This window comes from Onychomys torridus, chromosome 21, assembly GCF_903995425.1.
Source record: "Onychomys torridus chromosome 21, mOncTor1.1, whole genome shotgun sequence".
Taxonomy (NCBI): Eukaryota; Metazoa; Chordata; class Mammalia; order Rodentia; family Cricetidae; genus Onychomys; species Onychomys torridus.
In genome coordinates this window covers 35327402-35344202 of record NC_050463.1, presented here as the reverse complement: position 1 = coordinate 35344202, position 16801 = coordinate 35327402, and the positions used below count along the sequence as shown (strand labels likewise).

The 16801-nt window shown below is 38.9% G+C and overlaps 1 protein-coding gene across 9 annotated transcripts in view; it reads left to right on the top strand.

Moving 5' to 3' along the window:
* Ncoa1 (nuclear receptor coactivator 1) overlaps positions 1 to 16801 on the top strand; it is a 202034-nt gene that overhangs the window by 95954 nt on the left and 89279 nt on the right. For 7 of the 9 annotated variants that reach the window (XM_036170290.1, XM_036170287.1, XM_036170284.1 and 4 more), the window contains one exon: positions 16656 to 16788. The exons of 1 other annotated variant lie outside the window; for it this stretch is intronic. The gene's annotated coding sequence lies outside the window, so the exon portion shown is untranslated. Of the gene's footprint in view, positions 1 to 5394; positions 5415 to 16655; positions 16789 to 16801 lie in introns of those variants that run through there. One more of the 9 variants, XM_036170288.1, reaches the window with a different exon arrangement.

Below are 16801 nucleotides of genomic sequence, written 5' to 3'. Positions count from 1 at the left end.
AATGAATGTAACATATCTTAAATTAATATGCCACAACAGAAATGGTAAGAGAACTCTGTAATTTCCTCTTTTTTTTTTTTTTGGTTTTTCGAGACAGGGTTTCTCTGTGTAGCTTTGTGCCTTTTTCCTGGAACTCACTTGGTAGCCCAGGCTGGCTTCAAACTCACAGAGATCCACCTGGTTCTGCCTCCCGAGTGCTGGGATTAAAGGCATGCGCCATCACTGCCCAGCGAGAACTCTGTAATTTCTGAAGCAATTTTTATAAAATAGTCCTCATGGAGTTCTAAATACTGTAAACTCACAGACTGTCAGGAATCAAGACTCTTTAATGAAATACAAGGCCAGTGTCTCCTAAATGTTTTGTTTTTGTTGCCATTGACTACTTTCTAATTAAGGCTTAACTCTTTGGTTTAACCCAGGAGTGTTTTAATGTTTCAATTTAGAGATTGTATTTTATATTGTGACCTTACCTCCTGGATTTTTACATTTGGTGATATATGAGAATATAGTTGTAAGTATAAAAGTATAGTAAATTAACTCAAAGAAATCTTAAATGAACTTGAATTTTAATCATTTTTTCATACTTAGAATGATTTAAAAATAAGAATTTTATGTTGAATGTGATATTTCACAGAACTAAATGCTGTTGCCATTTTACAATATTCATTTCTCATGGCATGCTGGAAACGTTAGCTGAGAGGTTGTGTGTAGTTTCCAATCTCAGTTAATCTGTTAGCTTTTCTAGCTGGAACAAGATTCTTTAATCCTAAGTCCTTCTTCATGATTCTTTATAGCCAACTTGACTCATGCAAAGAAATAACCCAAAAGGAATATTCATAATATGATACTTATAGTTTTTACATCCTATGCTTTCATTTGCTTTTTGCTTTATACATTCAGGGCATACAGGTTGTTTCCAAGGGCCAGTATATGATGAACAATGTTTTAGAAAGAACTATAAGAAATTGGATGCCACTGGTGTGCAATTCTCAATTGTATGTCTCTGTTCCATGAATAGAAGCCTAAGTAGTTATCTGTTATCTCTGCTTTCCCAAGTCCTTAAAGAATAGTAATGTTGAAATCAATTTGAATCCTCAAATATTTTTTAAATGAGCAAGCCAGTTTAAGTCTAAAAGACTTTAAAACTCTACAGTACTGTAGAAAATGAAAATCAGTTCTCTCTCCCTCTCCCTCTCCCTCTCCCTCTCCTCTCTCTCTCTCCCTCCTCCCTCCCCCCCCACATAGGCCACTGTGGGCAGTGCCACCCCTGGGCAGGTGGTCCTGGGAAGTATAAGGAAGGTAACTGATAAGTACAAGCCAAGCTTCAGTTCCTGCCTCCAGATTCCTGCCTATAGTTCCTGCTTTGCCTTCTCCCAATGGTGTCTAACCTGTAAGCTAGAATAAATCATTAGTTTGAGTCAGGGTTTTAGTAGCAACCGAAAGCAAACTAAAGCAGGTAGCATATATGAGAAGTATGCATTAGTCCTAGCTATTAGTATTGCTAATACTAGTACTTAATTCTAGAACTTAGAACTTGATTCTTAGTTCTTCATGTACATTCCTCACAGCAACTCTATAGCTCTACTACTCCCACTTTATAAACTAGCACACAGGAAATGAATTATCCAAGATCACCTAGCTAGTAGGTAGCAAAGCTGTATTTGAACAGTCATCAGATTCCAGAGCAAGTAGTCTTACCTCTTATCTTTGTGTGTCCAGATAATTCACAAATTCATTGTATTGCTTTCTAACACTGTAAAATGGAGCAAAGAAAAGAAACATGAGTCCTTATGTACATGTTCATATGGATTCAGTATGGATAATGGGTAAGCAGAATAACAATGGAGAGATGGTTCCAACTCATAGGTTAGTTTAGGTATAAATTTGTCTTTTCTGAACAGATCCTCTCGGTAGTAAAGGAGGGTAATTGTTTTTACTTATAGGACTTTGAAGAGATGAGATTAAATAGAACCTGAGCACATGGCTGGGTGTAGAGTAGATGGTCAGTATCTTGACCTCCATGCACACAGTGTAATGTTTGGGGAGCAGTAACAATGCTGGAGTGGCCATCACGGGGCTGGCTGGCACATCTCCGGAAGCAGATACTGGTGCCGCCAAGCACTGTTCTGAGTTTCAGCCATGAGACAGCAAAGGCTTATCCGTAATCTTAAGAAAGAAGCATTTTTAGATGCTCCCCCCCATGGGACTTTATAGTGCTATCCCACAAACCTACCGTGCTAGACATGATAGACTGCAGTCTTTATGGCATGGTTGAGGAGGGTGGCAGGAACATTAAGCATGACAGTGTATTGTAGTGGCTCTGGGGGGACACTGACCTCCAGGTGCCTTTGAGTATAAACATTCAGACCTACTTGTGGTTTTAAATGTTGTGATTGTTTGGGCAGGCCCCCAAGAAAATAGTTTTTGAGCTTGGAAGTCATGATCTGTCCATTTTTGATGTCCGCTGGTTTTCTTTTTACCTTTTACTCCTATCCTGTCTTTTCACTTCTTCCAGCTTTCATTGCCCTTCCCCCTTGGTCATCTCATGTGCCACACTACAGCGTCAATGTTAGTGATCCCAAGAGCTATAAATCCCCGTCCTTATAAGTCAGTGACACATACCCACTTAGATGTCCCGTTGCCACCTCATAATTAATGTGTACATAATTGAATTTATTAGCCTTCCCTCAGACATCTGTTATCTACCATATGCCCAGGCTTGGCTAACTGACATTAATGAGCCGCCCATGCCAGTATCCTTGGTATTTCCAGGAGTGTAAACAAAGTTTCAGCCAGGAGATAGATGCCTCATTGCAATGTTGTTGTTGGTTTGCTTAAAAAAAAAAATTAAAAAAAAAAGGATTGATTTTCTTTTGTGTGGATGAGCGTTTTTCCTGGAATTATGTGCACCACTTGTATGCTGGTGCCTGCAGAGGTCAGAAGAGGGTGTTGGATCCCCTGGCACTGGAGTTATGGATGTTTGTGAGCCACCAAATGGGTTTTGGTAAATGAAACATGGGTCCTCTGCAAGAATAACAAGTGCTCTTAACTGCTGAGCCAACTCTCTAGTTCCATAATGTTGTTTTTAATAGGAAAAAAGGGTACAAATCTAAGTCCTATACATAATTTCATTCATATGTGCATCATGGTTTTATAGTCATTAAAACTAAAGTATGTACTTGTCTACATTTGTAAACAGTGCACATGCAGGTAGTTAATTCTAGGTTGTCCAGTTATGGAGGATTTGACTTCATTCTCTCCATTTACCTGTATGCTCTGAAGTTACACAGCAAATGTAAATAACTCTCGTGATTTGCACATGCTGATAGACAGCTTGTCTTTGTCACTCCCAGCCCTTGCTGTCCAATGTCTTGTTTACCCAACTGTTGCTGCTCATTCAGCTGGGTGATTTTGCGATCACAGCTCTCCCTTGCTCAGCTGCCAGTACCATGTTTAAGAATTGTGGCTGGTGGAGTTCTTCCTTTGCTTAACCTTTCTACTTAAGTTACTTCATATTTAATCACCAAAGCCATCAAGAGGAAACATGATGTTTGTCCTTGCTGTCCAGACTTTCAGCCAGATGGACTTTAGCCAACTCAAGAGTTCATGTATCCCAGTCTTAACAAATTGGTTTCTCTTCTGTGGTACTTGTACAGGGTCGGCAGTGTGATATGATTGAGCTGCAACCCCAGTCCTGAAGTCAGTGTTTACTAGAGCACAGAATCAGGCCAGATGTGGAGAGGGGTGGAAGACAGTGAGCAAAGGGAGAGAGGGGGAGGAAATATGTCTCAGACTCGGCCTTTGCCCTTCCGTTCTGCTCTGCAGTGGGCCGTAACTGTGCCCTTAGTGGCTGTTTGTGGGAATGTTTGCTTGCTTGCTCTTCTTATTCCTCTTTTATTCCAGGGGTAATTTCTTGGTTTCAAGAGTTTGGTAAGAACAATAGACAAGTAATGAAAGTCCATTTTCATGTCCGTTCTTTTACCAGTAGATCTTGTCAAGAGTCTATTTATTGAAACATGCCATGCTAGTAGTCCCAGAATATAATTTATACTTGCATTTTTTTTTCTTTCAGGGAGTTTGTGGTGTATTCCAGATGGTTAGATAGGAAAACATAGATGTCTTGTTTACTCATTTATGACGAAGAATTTGATATTACTTGCCTCTTATACTCCCTTTATTGTTTTAGTGAATTTAAACCTGAGAAGAATTTAAACATGCGTTTAAACTCTTCTATGGTCAGCGTTAACAAGGGTCTTTCATAAATTCTTTGCCCCTGTTAATTGCTTAATTGTATCAACTTTAAGCATCATTCCAATAAGCCAGTTGCATCCTAAGTGGCAGTCCTTTATGAATGGTGTTCTAAATTTATTCTTGCCAAGTATTCATTTGAATGTGTTTTAGACTTAAAACTAGATGGTAAACCTTCTTGAAAAATACATATGTGAAATTGAAAAACTGTTGAAAGTTCTTTGACTTTTTCAAGTACTAAAATGGCCTTAGACTCAAAGTCAGTGAAATAATGTGCTTTCAAATTTAATAATAGTGGTGATGACTTTTCATTGATCCATGCATACTGTCTTTACTACCCATCTCATCTTTTACCTGCTCACATCTGAAAAGTCAGTTTACCAAAATCTAGCCCATGAACTCAGCACAATGAATCCCAGAGGCCCAGATCCAGAACTCATGGCTTCCTAAACCATTATGTTGCTTTTTAGGTTTTTTTAAAATTTTTATTATTTTAAGCTGTGTATGTGTGTACACACACTTGAGTGAAGGTGTTAGATTCCCTAGAAGCTGGAGTTATAAATGGTTGTCAGCTACCTGATGTGGGTGCTAGGAACCCAACTTGGGTCCTCTGGAAGAGCAGTACATGCTCTTAACTGCTGAGCCATCTCTCCAGGCCTCCTTGCCTTTCCTAATATGTTGTTTCAACTTGACCACTATATGCATCTGTGCCTGTGTTTGTGTATGTGTGTGTATGTATAGCAAATTAGATGTAATTTAGTTTAACTCATACAACAAATATCCACATTCAAGGTTTTAATAAGGAATGTGTTTGGGAATATCAAAAACCACTATGGACAAATTTAGTTCTTTTCTTAATTGTGTATTTTTAATTTTACTTTTTTAATTTTTTAAATATTTACTTTGATTTTTTTGTGTATGGATGTTTGCCAGGATTTATGTGCACCATGTGCATGTAGAAGCCAGAAGAAGGTGTTAGGATCCTTTGGACCTGGAAATGCAGATGGCTTTGAGCCACCATGTGGGTGCTGAGATTTGCACCTGAGGCCTCTGCAGGAGCAGCAAGTGCTTTTAACTGCTGAGCTGTCTCTCCAGCACTTGTGTATATGAGAGGGTTCTGTTCATTTACTTGTCTTGCATCATAAAATTTGGTTTTTACACAAAAGGTAAGCTAAGACAGACTTTATTTTAAAATAATTGTTTATACTAGGATCCCACTGAAGGGGCTGTCTTTAATACAGTTACAGAATGACATTTGGAGAAAAGAGAATAAGATTTGATATATGAATGTTCAGGTATTAAAAAAAAAAGTTCAGATATCATTATGTATGACTTTCCTAGCCAGTCTGTTAAGAGGTATCTGTATGCAATGAAACTTAGTGGGTAGTGTCCCTAAGGAAGAAATGATTACATGATACTTGAGAAGAAATGCTAGTTCTGACATTCAATATCTTTCTTCTGGCTAACGAAACATACTTTTTTGTAGCACCCCAGTTCCTACCTACTCAACCTAAATAATGAATTGGAAAGAATTATTAACCATGGTGTAGGAGAGTCTGCTTATCCAGCTGGAATACTGCATTGAACCCCGGATTCTGATACATTTAGAAAATTGTTCTTTACAGGAGAGGAGACGGTGTCCTTAGCTCTCACCCACTTAGTCATCTAAACGCTTGCTATTTTGTTGATGAATGAGAGGTTTTTTTTTTTTTTTTAGGGAATGTACTGCTAAATGAAGGAAATACACACACACACACACACACACACACAGAGAGAGAGAGAGAGAGAGAGAGAGAGAGAGAGAGAGAGAGAGAGAGAGAGAATACTTAACACTCTACAGATCAACATTAGAAGATTTTGTTCAAGGTATTTTCCAGGAAGTAAAGGGATACCGCTGAGGTTTTGAACTGACTCTTAGATTGGATATATAATTGGCAGCAAGAGAAAGAGGAGCAGGAAGACTATGTACAGAGCAGGGGTCAGCGAACTTTGTCTATAAGTGACCAGATGGTAAAGATGTAGACATTGCTGACCATGCAGCAACTACTCAGCCCAGCTGGTGGAGTACAAAATTAGCCAGGGACCGTAGCAGATGAACACGGCTGCACCCAGCAAACTCAGCTTACTGCAGTAAAACAGCTTTGAAAAAAATGTAAAAGACATTAATGAGCCCTGCTTAGCCCAGGAACAGTAGCGCAGTTGTTGCCGAGCCCTGGTTTAGACTAGGGACCTGACCGTGGAGAATGGACGGACAGCGTTAGTGTCTGCCGGCCATGTTCATATCAGGCATGCCAAAGGAAAAGTTGCCCATGAGAACTGCAGATAGTGAGTCTTGTTAATCTTTTTAACTGCTGCTGTGCTAAAATCTTCTCTATTGTTTCAGTCTTTTGACTGATTTCTCATTTGAGTTGATCCTTCCATCTTTTTTGCTGTGTCTTTAGCTTTTTATTTTTACCTTTCTAGAGCTTTGTTGAGAGAGAGAGAGAGAGGAAGAGAGAGAGAGAGTTAGTTTAGCTTTTAAGAGCAAAACTCAAAAATTAAGACAATAGCATCCTCTCTCTCTGTTAATTTTTAACGTGTTACTGTTTGTATTTTTCATTAGTATTTTTCATTATCTGTTTTAATTTTCCAAATTCTGTTTTTGTTAATTATTTAGAATGTGTTAATTTTAAACATTTGGAGCTTTGGAATTTTTCTAAATGTTATGTACTGCTTTTTAATTTATTTCAGTTATATTTACCATATTCCAGTGGTTTTAATACTTTTAAATGTATTTTAATTTCTCAGTATATAGTCCTTACTGGTGGAAGGTCTGCATGTGCCTGAAAATAGTTTTCTGCAATTTTGTGTTGTTCAAAAGAAAAAAAAAACACTGTCTGTCAGGTGTAAGTGGTGTGTAATATAGGTCAGACTTCCTGAGTTGTTACTGTTTTTTTGTTTCTGAGGCATCTTTCCTGCTATCAGTTGCTGAGAGAAAGGCTTGAAATTCTCCAGTTACAGACAGCAAGATGCCTCCGCAGGTTGAGTTCTTGTGAGCAAGACTGCATACCTGAGTTCAGTCCCTTGTCTCATACAGGGGCAGGAGAGAAGCAACTCCCAAAGTTATTCTCTGATCTCCACATGTGCACTTTGACAAAGCTAGCACCTGCGTGTTCTCTCTGTCTCTCTCTCTCTCTGTCTCTCTCTCTCTCTCTCTCTCTCTCACACACACACACACACACACACACACCATTCTACTTCTTTTTCTTCATTTATTTAGTTTACTTTTTGTCTTTTTTTTTTTTTTTTGAGCTGAGGACCGAACCCAGGGCCTTGCGCTTGCTAGGCAAGCGCTCTACCACTGAGCTAAATCCCCAATCCCATATTTTTGAGTCCTGTCATTATAGGCTATGTTAATGAGAGGGCTTCCATCATAGGTATGTGAATGCAGGCTGTGAATTCTTTTTGGATGACTGCTGAAGGCGTGACTGACTGGTGATTAGGAGTCTAACACTGTGAGGCAGACTGTAAGGACAGGGGTCAGACTGTTGGTGAAGAGCTCAGAGTAGGATTGCTAACAATGTGGAAGTAGTAACATGATATTGGTCTGACGTGCACCAGACAGAAATAGTAGAAGCCATGTATGTTGGCACTGGCCTATAACCTCAACATTCAAGTGGATGAGGCAGGACGATCGCCGTAAGTTCAAGGCTAGAGAGATACAGGGAAATAGTAAGGGTGTAATAATGACTTTGAGCAATAGAGATGAGGATTTTTTTGGCTCAATAAACATTTATTTATTCTAAATTTTTGAGACAGGGTTACTTGTAGGCTGGGCTAGCCTCAGTTCATTAAGTAGCTGAGGTTGACCTTGAACTTCTTGGGAAGCTGCCTCTACCTCTCAGCTGTCAGAGTTCCAGGCACGAGCTACCACCGTCAGTGTCTGCTGTGCTGAGGGTGAGGCCCAGGGCTTCCTGCACGTTCAGAAGCGCTAACTGAGCTACACCCCAGTCCCCATGGCACATCAAACTTTGAAGGTTACCTGGATGTCCAAATGTTGACATATATAAATAATAAGTTCCAGGTTGGTGGAAGAGGATTAGAACCACTGAAATAATGTTGGAGTTAAGATTTTTGTATAGGATCAGTAGAGCACTCGCCCAAAACAAAAGAGGGAAAAAAAATAGCTTTTATAGGTGGTCTTGGCTGAGATGTCACTTTTACTTATAAACCCTGTTTATTCCCCCAATCTAAAGTTACAGGACATTGCCTCTCTTTTGTTCACTGCTGTATTCCAGTATTTGATACAGTGCCTACCACATACTGAGTCCTTACATGTTATTTTATGATTGAAACACTATTACCAAAACATGAAGTGTACTTAGTAAATTAAATATATAATTTGTTTTAAAATACCTCACTAGTGTTTACCATACCTTTTCCTAAAGCCTCTGTTCAGCATTTCTCCTCCCACCCCAGGAGACTGTGCGTGTTAGTGTGGAGAACAGACAGATGTCCACACACCTTGTTAGTGACTGGAACTTTTCATTCCATAAAGAATGCAGTTAATTACAAAAGCCTCTATGTATGTATGATGATCATGCCTTTATGTGAACAGGTCATTTGTAATTTAGATATCTCAGAAATGAAAGACAAATACCTACATACAGATAATTTTATGCTTAACTTTAATGAGTATTATTTGCTACCTTTAAAGATACAAAGAGCTTTGCATGTAAGACTGGATCTGTTAATTAACAATATGGTAGAACAGATACAAGTTTCATAACAAAAATAATCAACAATATCTAAATAGACATCTGATAAGTATAAGCTGATTTTAACTGTTAGCTAAGGTGATTTAATCTTGGTTTTCTTTGAGCATTTAATAAAATTACTTCTAACAAATATCAAACCTATATTGATAATTAAGATACCTGAAAAATGTTTTGGGTGTTTTCGTTTTTGTTTGAAATTGGGCCTCATTATGTAGTCTTGTGTAGCCTGTAACTTACTGTGTACACAATGTAGAGGTCGCCTGCCTCTGCCTCCCCAGTGCTGGGATTAAAGGCGAGCACCACCGGGGCTGGCCCTGTGATAGTGTTCTAGAAAACGAGAATAGCTTGATCTGGGTGGTCCTTGCCAGCTGCTCTCTAATTTGGCAAAGCTATTCTTTAGCCAAGAACTAAATCCTTGCAGTTTAGGTGTTAGGTTTATGTTCAGCTAATTGAATATGGACTGTTAACACCAGGTGTTTCTCTTACCCTGCCAGAAAAGGAGAGGCGTGGAGAGGAGGAGGAGGAAGAGGAGGAGGAGGAGGAGGAGGAGGAGGAGGAGGAGGAGGAGGAGGAGGAGGGAGTTCACACTGTACAGGGAAGCTGTGGAACTGGGCTTTTTCTAAGCTGTGGAGACTCACCAGCAGTCTCACCAACGTCTCCGTGTGCCTTCTCTGTGTTCTCAGATTTAAAATGTCCACACGGGAGTGTATGGTTTAGTGGGGGAGACAGCAGCAAATACAGTCACACAGCAAGTATGTAAATTTAAAATGTGGTAAATTTAAAAAGTCTGAGGGAACATTCACAGCAGAGACTGTGTTGGACTAGAGACCTCACAGTGGGGAAGGAAAGCTGGGGAGGAGCAAGTGGCTAATTCGGAGGATGCTTTGAGAACGTGGACTGGGGTGAGTTTAGGATTTTATAGGAGGCAGAAAAACCACATGGGAGAGAATGAGCAGAAGTGGGTATCGGATCATATGTGTGCATTTGTGGTTTCTTTTGTGACAAACTACATGATTTGTTTAAATGGCTGTGGTCTGAGAGCATAAGATAATTCAAGGGTAATATTGTGTACAGTTGGGTTTCAAGAGTTCCAGGGGTATAAGGATTCTTTCTGTGAAGGGATGGAGGGAGAAAGATCCTAAGAAAAGGAGAATAGAAGGGTTTAATGAAAAGCCAGTTTTGAAATAAGTTTTAAACTTAATGATAGTAAAAAGCCAGAGGGGGTGGCAAGATGGCTTAGCAGGTAGAGGTGCATGCCTCTGAGCCTGACAACTTGAGTTTTATCCCTGGGTTCCACATGATAGAAGAGAATCTCTAGATGTGAGCTGTGGAATGCATGCATGGTTGTATGCACATAAATACACAAAATAAATGTAAAAATTAAGGCAGAGGGATGCAGATGTGGAGCTTAAAATGGTGCAAAAAAATAGTAAGAATAGTCTCTTTTTTTTTTGTTTGAGCTGAGGATCGAACCCAGGGCCTTGCACTTGCTAGGCAAGCGCTCTACCACTGAGCTAAATACTCAACCCCTAAGAATAGTCTTTTGAGAATAATCTCTAAGGATTAATGTGCTTTTATCCAGATTAATAATGCTGGAATTTACTAGTCTGAGATTTTTTGTATTTTGTTCCCACATAAATGTTACAGTAGCTGAATTAGTCGTTAATCTTTTAGCCTTAGTAGTTGGTATGCAGACTGTTGAATACACAATTTTGACTGTAAATTTATAATCTGTCTTCTTTAAGAGGAAGTAAGAAATGAAATTCAAGATTAAAAAAGTGCTCTGGATTGGCTTCTTTAGGTACATTTTTTAAAACTTAGAATGAAGCATCGGTATCTCTCTTGAAGCAGAATGAGAATGAAAGATGAAGTACGAAGGCATGTCGGCCTTCCGAAACAGGAAACACGTGGGCAATTAACAGGATGTACAAGTCAGGGGAGAAGGGTAGGAGGAAGTGGAAAGATGGCTTAGTGGTGAGAGCGCCAGAGCAGGGAGTCTCCTGGACCTATGGTGAAAGGAAGGAATGGAGGGAGAAGAGGGGAGAGAAGGAAAGGGAGGGGAATGGAAAGGAAGCCAGCTGGCACGGCTGCCATTATCTGTGACCTCTAGCATTGGGGGAACAGAGATAGGTGGATCCTAAGAACTCACTGACTGGACTAGGAAAAATAGTGATCTTCTGGTTCAGTCCAGTGATCTAGCTCAAGCAATAAAGCAGGAAGTACCTGACATACTCTGGCCTCCCCTTTGCACACAGCCTTACATTCATCTACATAGACCAGACACATAAACAACTACACAGTGAGAAACACCACACACACACACACACACACACACAGTCTTCTTGGAAATCCGATGCTTTACATTATTTATTGGAAAGGTGTCAAGTAGGAAGGTTAAATGTAGTTGGTTAAGGTCTACAAAACTGTTCTAAGTCATTTAAAAATATTGTGTTTCCTCAGCTAACAAGCTTGGCTAAAAACAAGTATTATCCAAGACTAAAAGTATGAGGTGGGAAAATGTATAGCAGTTAGACCCCAGAATCCATACTTTTAATCATATTTCTATATTCCTTTAGTCATAAGAAAGGAGTTTGGGTGCCCACAGGCAGATGTTAAGAGTTGAGATTTCTGTTCATTTGTATCACAGTTGTGAGGTTTTATTGTAACAGTATTCCAAATTAACTAATTTTTTTTAACTGCTGGTGGACATTTGGGCTGTTCCCATTTTTCCCATTATAAAAATTTCTGAATGAAAATTCTTTACTCTTCTTATTTCTCATGTGCCAGAAACCTTTTTTTTTTTTTTTTTTTTTTTTTTGGCTTTTCAAGACAGAGTTTCTCTGTATCACCCTGGCTGTCCTGGAGCTCTCTTTGTTAGACCAGGCTGGCCTCAAACTCACAGAGATCCGCCTGCCTGTGCCTCCCAAATCCAGGGATTAAAGGCGTGTGACCTCGCCGTCCAGCATGCCGGAGACTTTTATTGCTGGCTCACTATAGAAGTCACACAACTTCCTGAGCATGCTTAGATCAAGTTTTCAACAAGATTTCCCTTGGAACTTTTTCTTTGGCCACAAAATAGCAGTTTGCATAAGTTCAAACACAATCCAGTTGTATTTTTCTAAAAGTCCCCTTAGGTTTACTTAGATCTTTAATAGCTACTTAAAAATATGTATAAAGCCATAAGTTGTTTTTCTGGAAAGAGATGGCAAGATTTTCATAAATGAATTTTGTAATCATAAAATTAAATGAGCCTTTAAAATAAGTAAAAAAGAAAAATAAGAAAATGTTACTATTCTATTATAAAAAAGAACTTTACTTGTAAAATCCTCATTTTTACCAAGTTTCTTCTCTACAGAGGTACCAGTAAGGCAAGTGAATACATACTATAGCAAAATCAAACTTTACTTACCTCTGAATTGTAAATTTTAATATTAATATGAATGGCTTTAATTCCATTTTATTTATATCATTTTCAACTTAAATTTAGGGAATACAACACTTGTGTCATTATTAGAAAAATTGGTAGCATCATTTCTCATGAAGAATTTTACAGTCTCTTCCAAGAAAAAAAACTTTCTTTACACTATTTTCATGTATTAAAATTTTATTTGGTATGAAATTAATAAGAATCATTTTACAATTATGAAAAACGTTACAGTTGTCACCAAGTGTTAATGGCTTGTTTGTGACAGCTCACTAATGGATGGCAGCATTGTTCATCTAAGCTATTAATTTTACTCACTGTTTTCACCTACTGTGTTCATTTCTACCTGTGTTGGTTTTCTGTGGCTGTGGTAAAATACCACGACAAAAAGCCACTTCAGAAGAGAAAGGGTTTCTTTCGGTGTATGGTCCAGAGTGATAGAGTCCACCCTAGCTGGAAAGGAGAGGTACATGGGAGGAAATGCGTGGAGGACCGCAAGAACAGGAAGCTGGCTGATCACATTGTATTCAACGCACAGGAAGCAGAAAGAAAGAACAACAAATGGGATCAGGCTGTAAACCCTCAAAGCCCACCCCAGTGCCATACTTCCTGTAGCCTGGCTCCACCTGCCTGAGGTTCCATAACCTTCCCCAGTGAGGACCTGAAGGAGGCATTTCTTATTCAAGCCGTACCATGCCATATCAGAAAGCATATCCTAAGGAAGATGAAAATCCTCTTACAACAAAGTTGGCCTTGAATCTGCACTGATCTCTTACAATAATGTGAAAGAGCTCATATTTTAAATGTTATTAGTAACAAATGACTTCTGGAGTGTCCAACAGTTAATATACCTGGAGAAGAGACTCCACTGTTCTCAGAGATTGGAGTTTCTTTGAGTTCCTTACAGAAAGAACATTAGGCTGTGATTCCTTTTGATAGCCATCTGATGAATCAGCTGTTGCTGATGGAAAAGAATCCTTTCTGCTGCTCTCTCTACAAGTCACAAGTCCTAGTGCCACCCGTGTGTACAGAGAACATTGCTTTGATCTGCGTCCCTTTCCAGTGAATTACTGTCCAGACTTTGCCGAATATCATAGCTAGTTAAAAGTTTCATTTAGCCAATAATTTCACTTATTGGTTGCTTTTAAAAGAATGTCAAAATGGTGGATTTTTTTTGTGTGTGTGCAAAGCTAAGATGTTTAAGAACATATGAAATAAGGTTGTTTTGTTTTGGTTTGGTTTTTTGAGACAGGGTTTCTTTGTGTAGCTTTGGAACCTGTCCTGGATCTCACTCTGTAGCCCAGGCTGGCTTCCCACTCAGAGATCCACCCGCCTCTGCCTCCTGCCTCTGCCTCCCCAGTGCTGGGATTAAAGGTGTGTGCCACCACCACCACCCGGCTTATGAAATAAGCTTTTAAATGTTACAAAATAAAATAACAGTAATACTAAAAAAAAAAAAAAAAGATACAAATAGCATTGAATATTTAATCCAGGTAGACATGATAGTTTGAGCAGGCATTGAGTATTAGTCCCTCTCCAAACCACAGTTAAGACAACAGAAGTAAAGGTAAAATCAGCGAGGAGTTTTTAAAGTCATAAATTAGAGAAAGAGGAAAATGGGAGCAACTATCAACAAGAATTTTAAGGTAGGAAACAGTGTGAATACTAATAACTATCATATTAAACCTGAGAATGCCCAGTATTATGTGGAAAAGGCTGAGAACCAGTTAAACTGTACTGGTTATTCTCAGAGCACTCAGTATAAGAATTTTATTACTCTGAGGGCTGGAAAAAGGACTCAGTGGTCAAGAGGACTGGTTAATCTTCCCAGCACCCACACGGCTGCTCACAACCATCGTAACAGCAGTCCTTGGGGGGTAATGCCCTCTCCTGGCCTTTATGGGCATTGCATGCAAGTGATGCACGTACGTACATGCAAAATATCCATTCACATAAAATAAAAATAAATTCAAAAACCTAAAGACTTGTGTTACCCTGAAAGTGAAAGCAAAAGAAAAGAGGGTGCTGTAGCAACTGATGGCCGGGACTCCTTTACTCCGCCGCCGAGCTAACACCTTCCCTTGCCCAGTTCTCTAGTGCTGGCTTCCTAAACTGTTCCCACTGGGGCTCCTTTTTGTCCGAGAAATTTTTACACGATCTCAGAAATAAAACAGATAAACAAATCAAACGTTTATTGATAAAATTCATAATTTTTCTAAGACAATTTTCTGTATAATAAATGACATACCATTTGTTAAAGACCAAAGTAGTTTTATTCACTAATGATATATATGTTTATTTTTTTTTGTAAAGAACTAAATTTTGGGCTGGAGGAATGGCTTAGTAGTTAAGAACAAAGAACAGAGAACTGGGTTCAATTCCCAGCACCCATATGGCAACTTGTAACTGTCTGTAACTCCAGTTCCAGGTGATCCAACACCCTCTTCTAACCTCCACAGGCAACACGTATTGTACATATGTACTACAAGCAAAACACAAACATAAAACAAATCAATCTTTAAGAAAAGATTAAATAAAGAGTGAAATCCTGGTTGAAAGTTTGGTACTACAGGATGCAGAGCATCTTTGGCGTTTTTCAGACTTGATCAATATTTTGATTTTTTTTAAGTTGTCAGTGCTGAGAAAGCTGCTCCACATAAATATGTACAAAATGGAAAAGCATGTTTAGGATCATTTCAGAAATTTAATTAATTTATGTTTTAAAACATAAAGTTGAAGGAGCTAGAAGGGGGACTCAGCAGTCCAGAACATTTGCTACTCTCCCAGAGGACTCCAGTTTGGTTGTCAGTACCCACAGCAAGTGGTTCACAAATGCCCACCCGTAACTCCAGTTCTGGGGAATCGGAATCTGTCTTCTGGCCTCTGGGTACACACAAACACAGAGACAGAAGGTGGGGGATAAAATAAAAATAAATCCTAAAACATCTCAAGGCACTTAAACAGCCATTTTCAAATCAATTTTTAATACTACAACTCAAAGGTAATAGTAATTTGAGACTTAAATGCTGAAGAATGGCAGTCAGAAAATACTGTCTTTGTTTTTCATAATTAAACAATTATATTCTCTCAGGGCAGAAAAGTTTGTATGGTCAGTCCAACACCATGATTCATAGCATGTGATGGTCTGACATCTGAGCTGAGGTGTTTCAGACATCACTGTTAGCATTTTGTGGTGTGCAGGCTCATGTAGTGCAGTGTGCATACTGTGTGTTTAGAACCAAGGCTACAGGGATGTCATGAGGTACAACGTGAATGAGCACTGCCAGAAACATTTCAGACATGGCATTTGTTTAATTTCAAATTAATTTTTGGTCCTTGAGTATCCAGAAACCTTTTACTGTTGCCAAAATTTCTGTGGTTCCCACATTCAGTTATATGAGCCCAGATGGAGTTGTTAGCTGAAGTTTAAGAATTTGGAGGGTAGGTAATTGTGTCAACCAATTTCATGTTTTCTGTTAGCGCTGATCTGCATCCACTACTGCCTATAGCCTATTAGATGTGATTTTTCATCTTTAGGTTCAGCCTCCGAGCACTTCAGGGAAGTCTTGAAAATGTTCCCTGCAGAGAAAGTCTTCCAAGCATGTGTTCCACCCAGTGTGGCTCCCTTCTTGGAACAACAGTCAGATCTACAATTTGAGTCTGTTTTGATCCCTTTCCAATGTCTTCAAACAGTTGTTTTTCTATTTTGTCCACAGTTTATAATTCTTATCTGTGAGCAGAATAGTAGCGTACAAGAGGATCCATTATTGCTGGAACCAGAGCTCAACTAACTTTAAATATAAAAGCATGTAAACTTTTCCAATAAAAATTTTGCAAGTTAAATGTTACAATTTTAATACATAGGAAGAATATTATTTATATAAATTGAAAGAATGAAATGACTGAAAATGTGAAAAATCATAATTTATGGGTAATGAAAAGGATAAGCATGTAAATGCTGCCAGAAATGATTTTTTAAAGGCTTCTCAGTGGGTCTGTCAGAAGTTGAGCAGAATGTAATTATGCATTACCTTAGTGGCAAGCTGTCTCAACATTACCAGGAAGGTCTTTGTCTGTAAATTCAGATCACCCATTGTATTTTGGAAATATTTTCCCATTTGACTTGAGAGTTTGCATTTCTCTCATACTGCTGACCTTTATTATTTCTTAAAGAATAAAAGGGCGATCTAGCCTTCCATTTGCTCTTTTCCTCTCTCTTACTTTAGTTGTCTGTGTAACTGACCTTCCATGAGGCGAGAGCAACATTGTACTACTCCATTCCCCTGAAGCTGCCCGCTGGAGCGCTCGATTTGACCATACCTGCTTTGAGGATCCATTATGAACAAAGAAGTCTCCCAGGTAGGGAAGATTT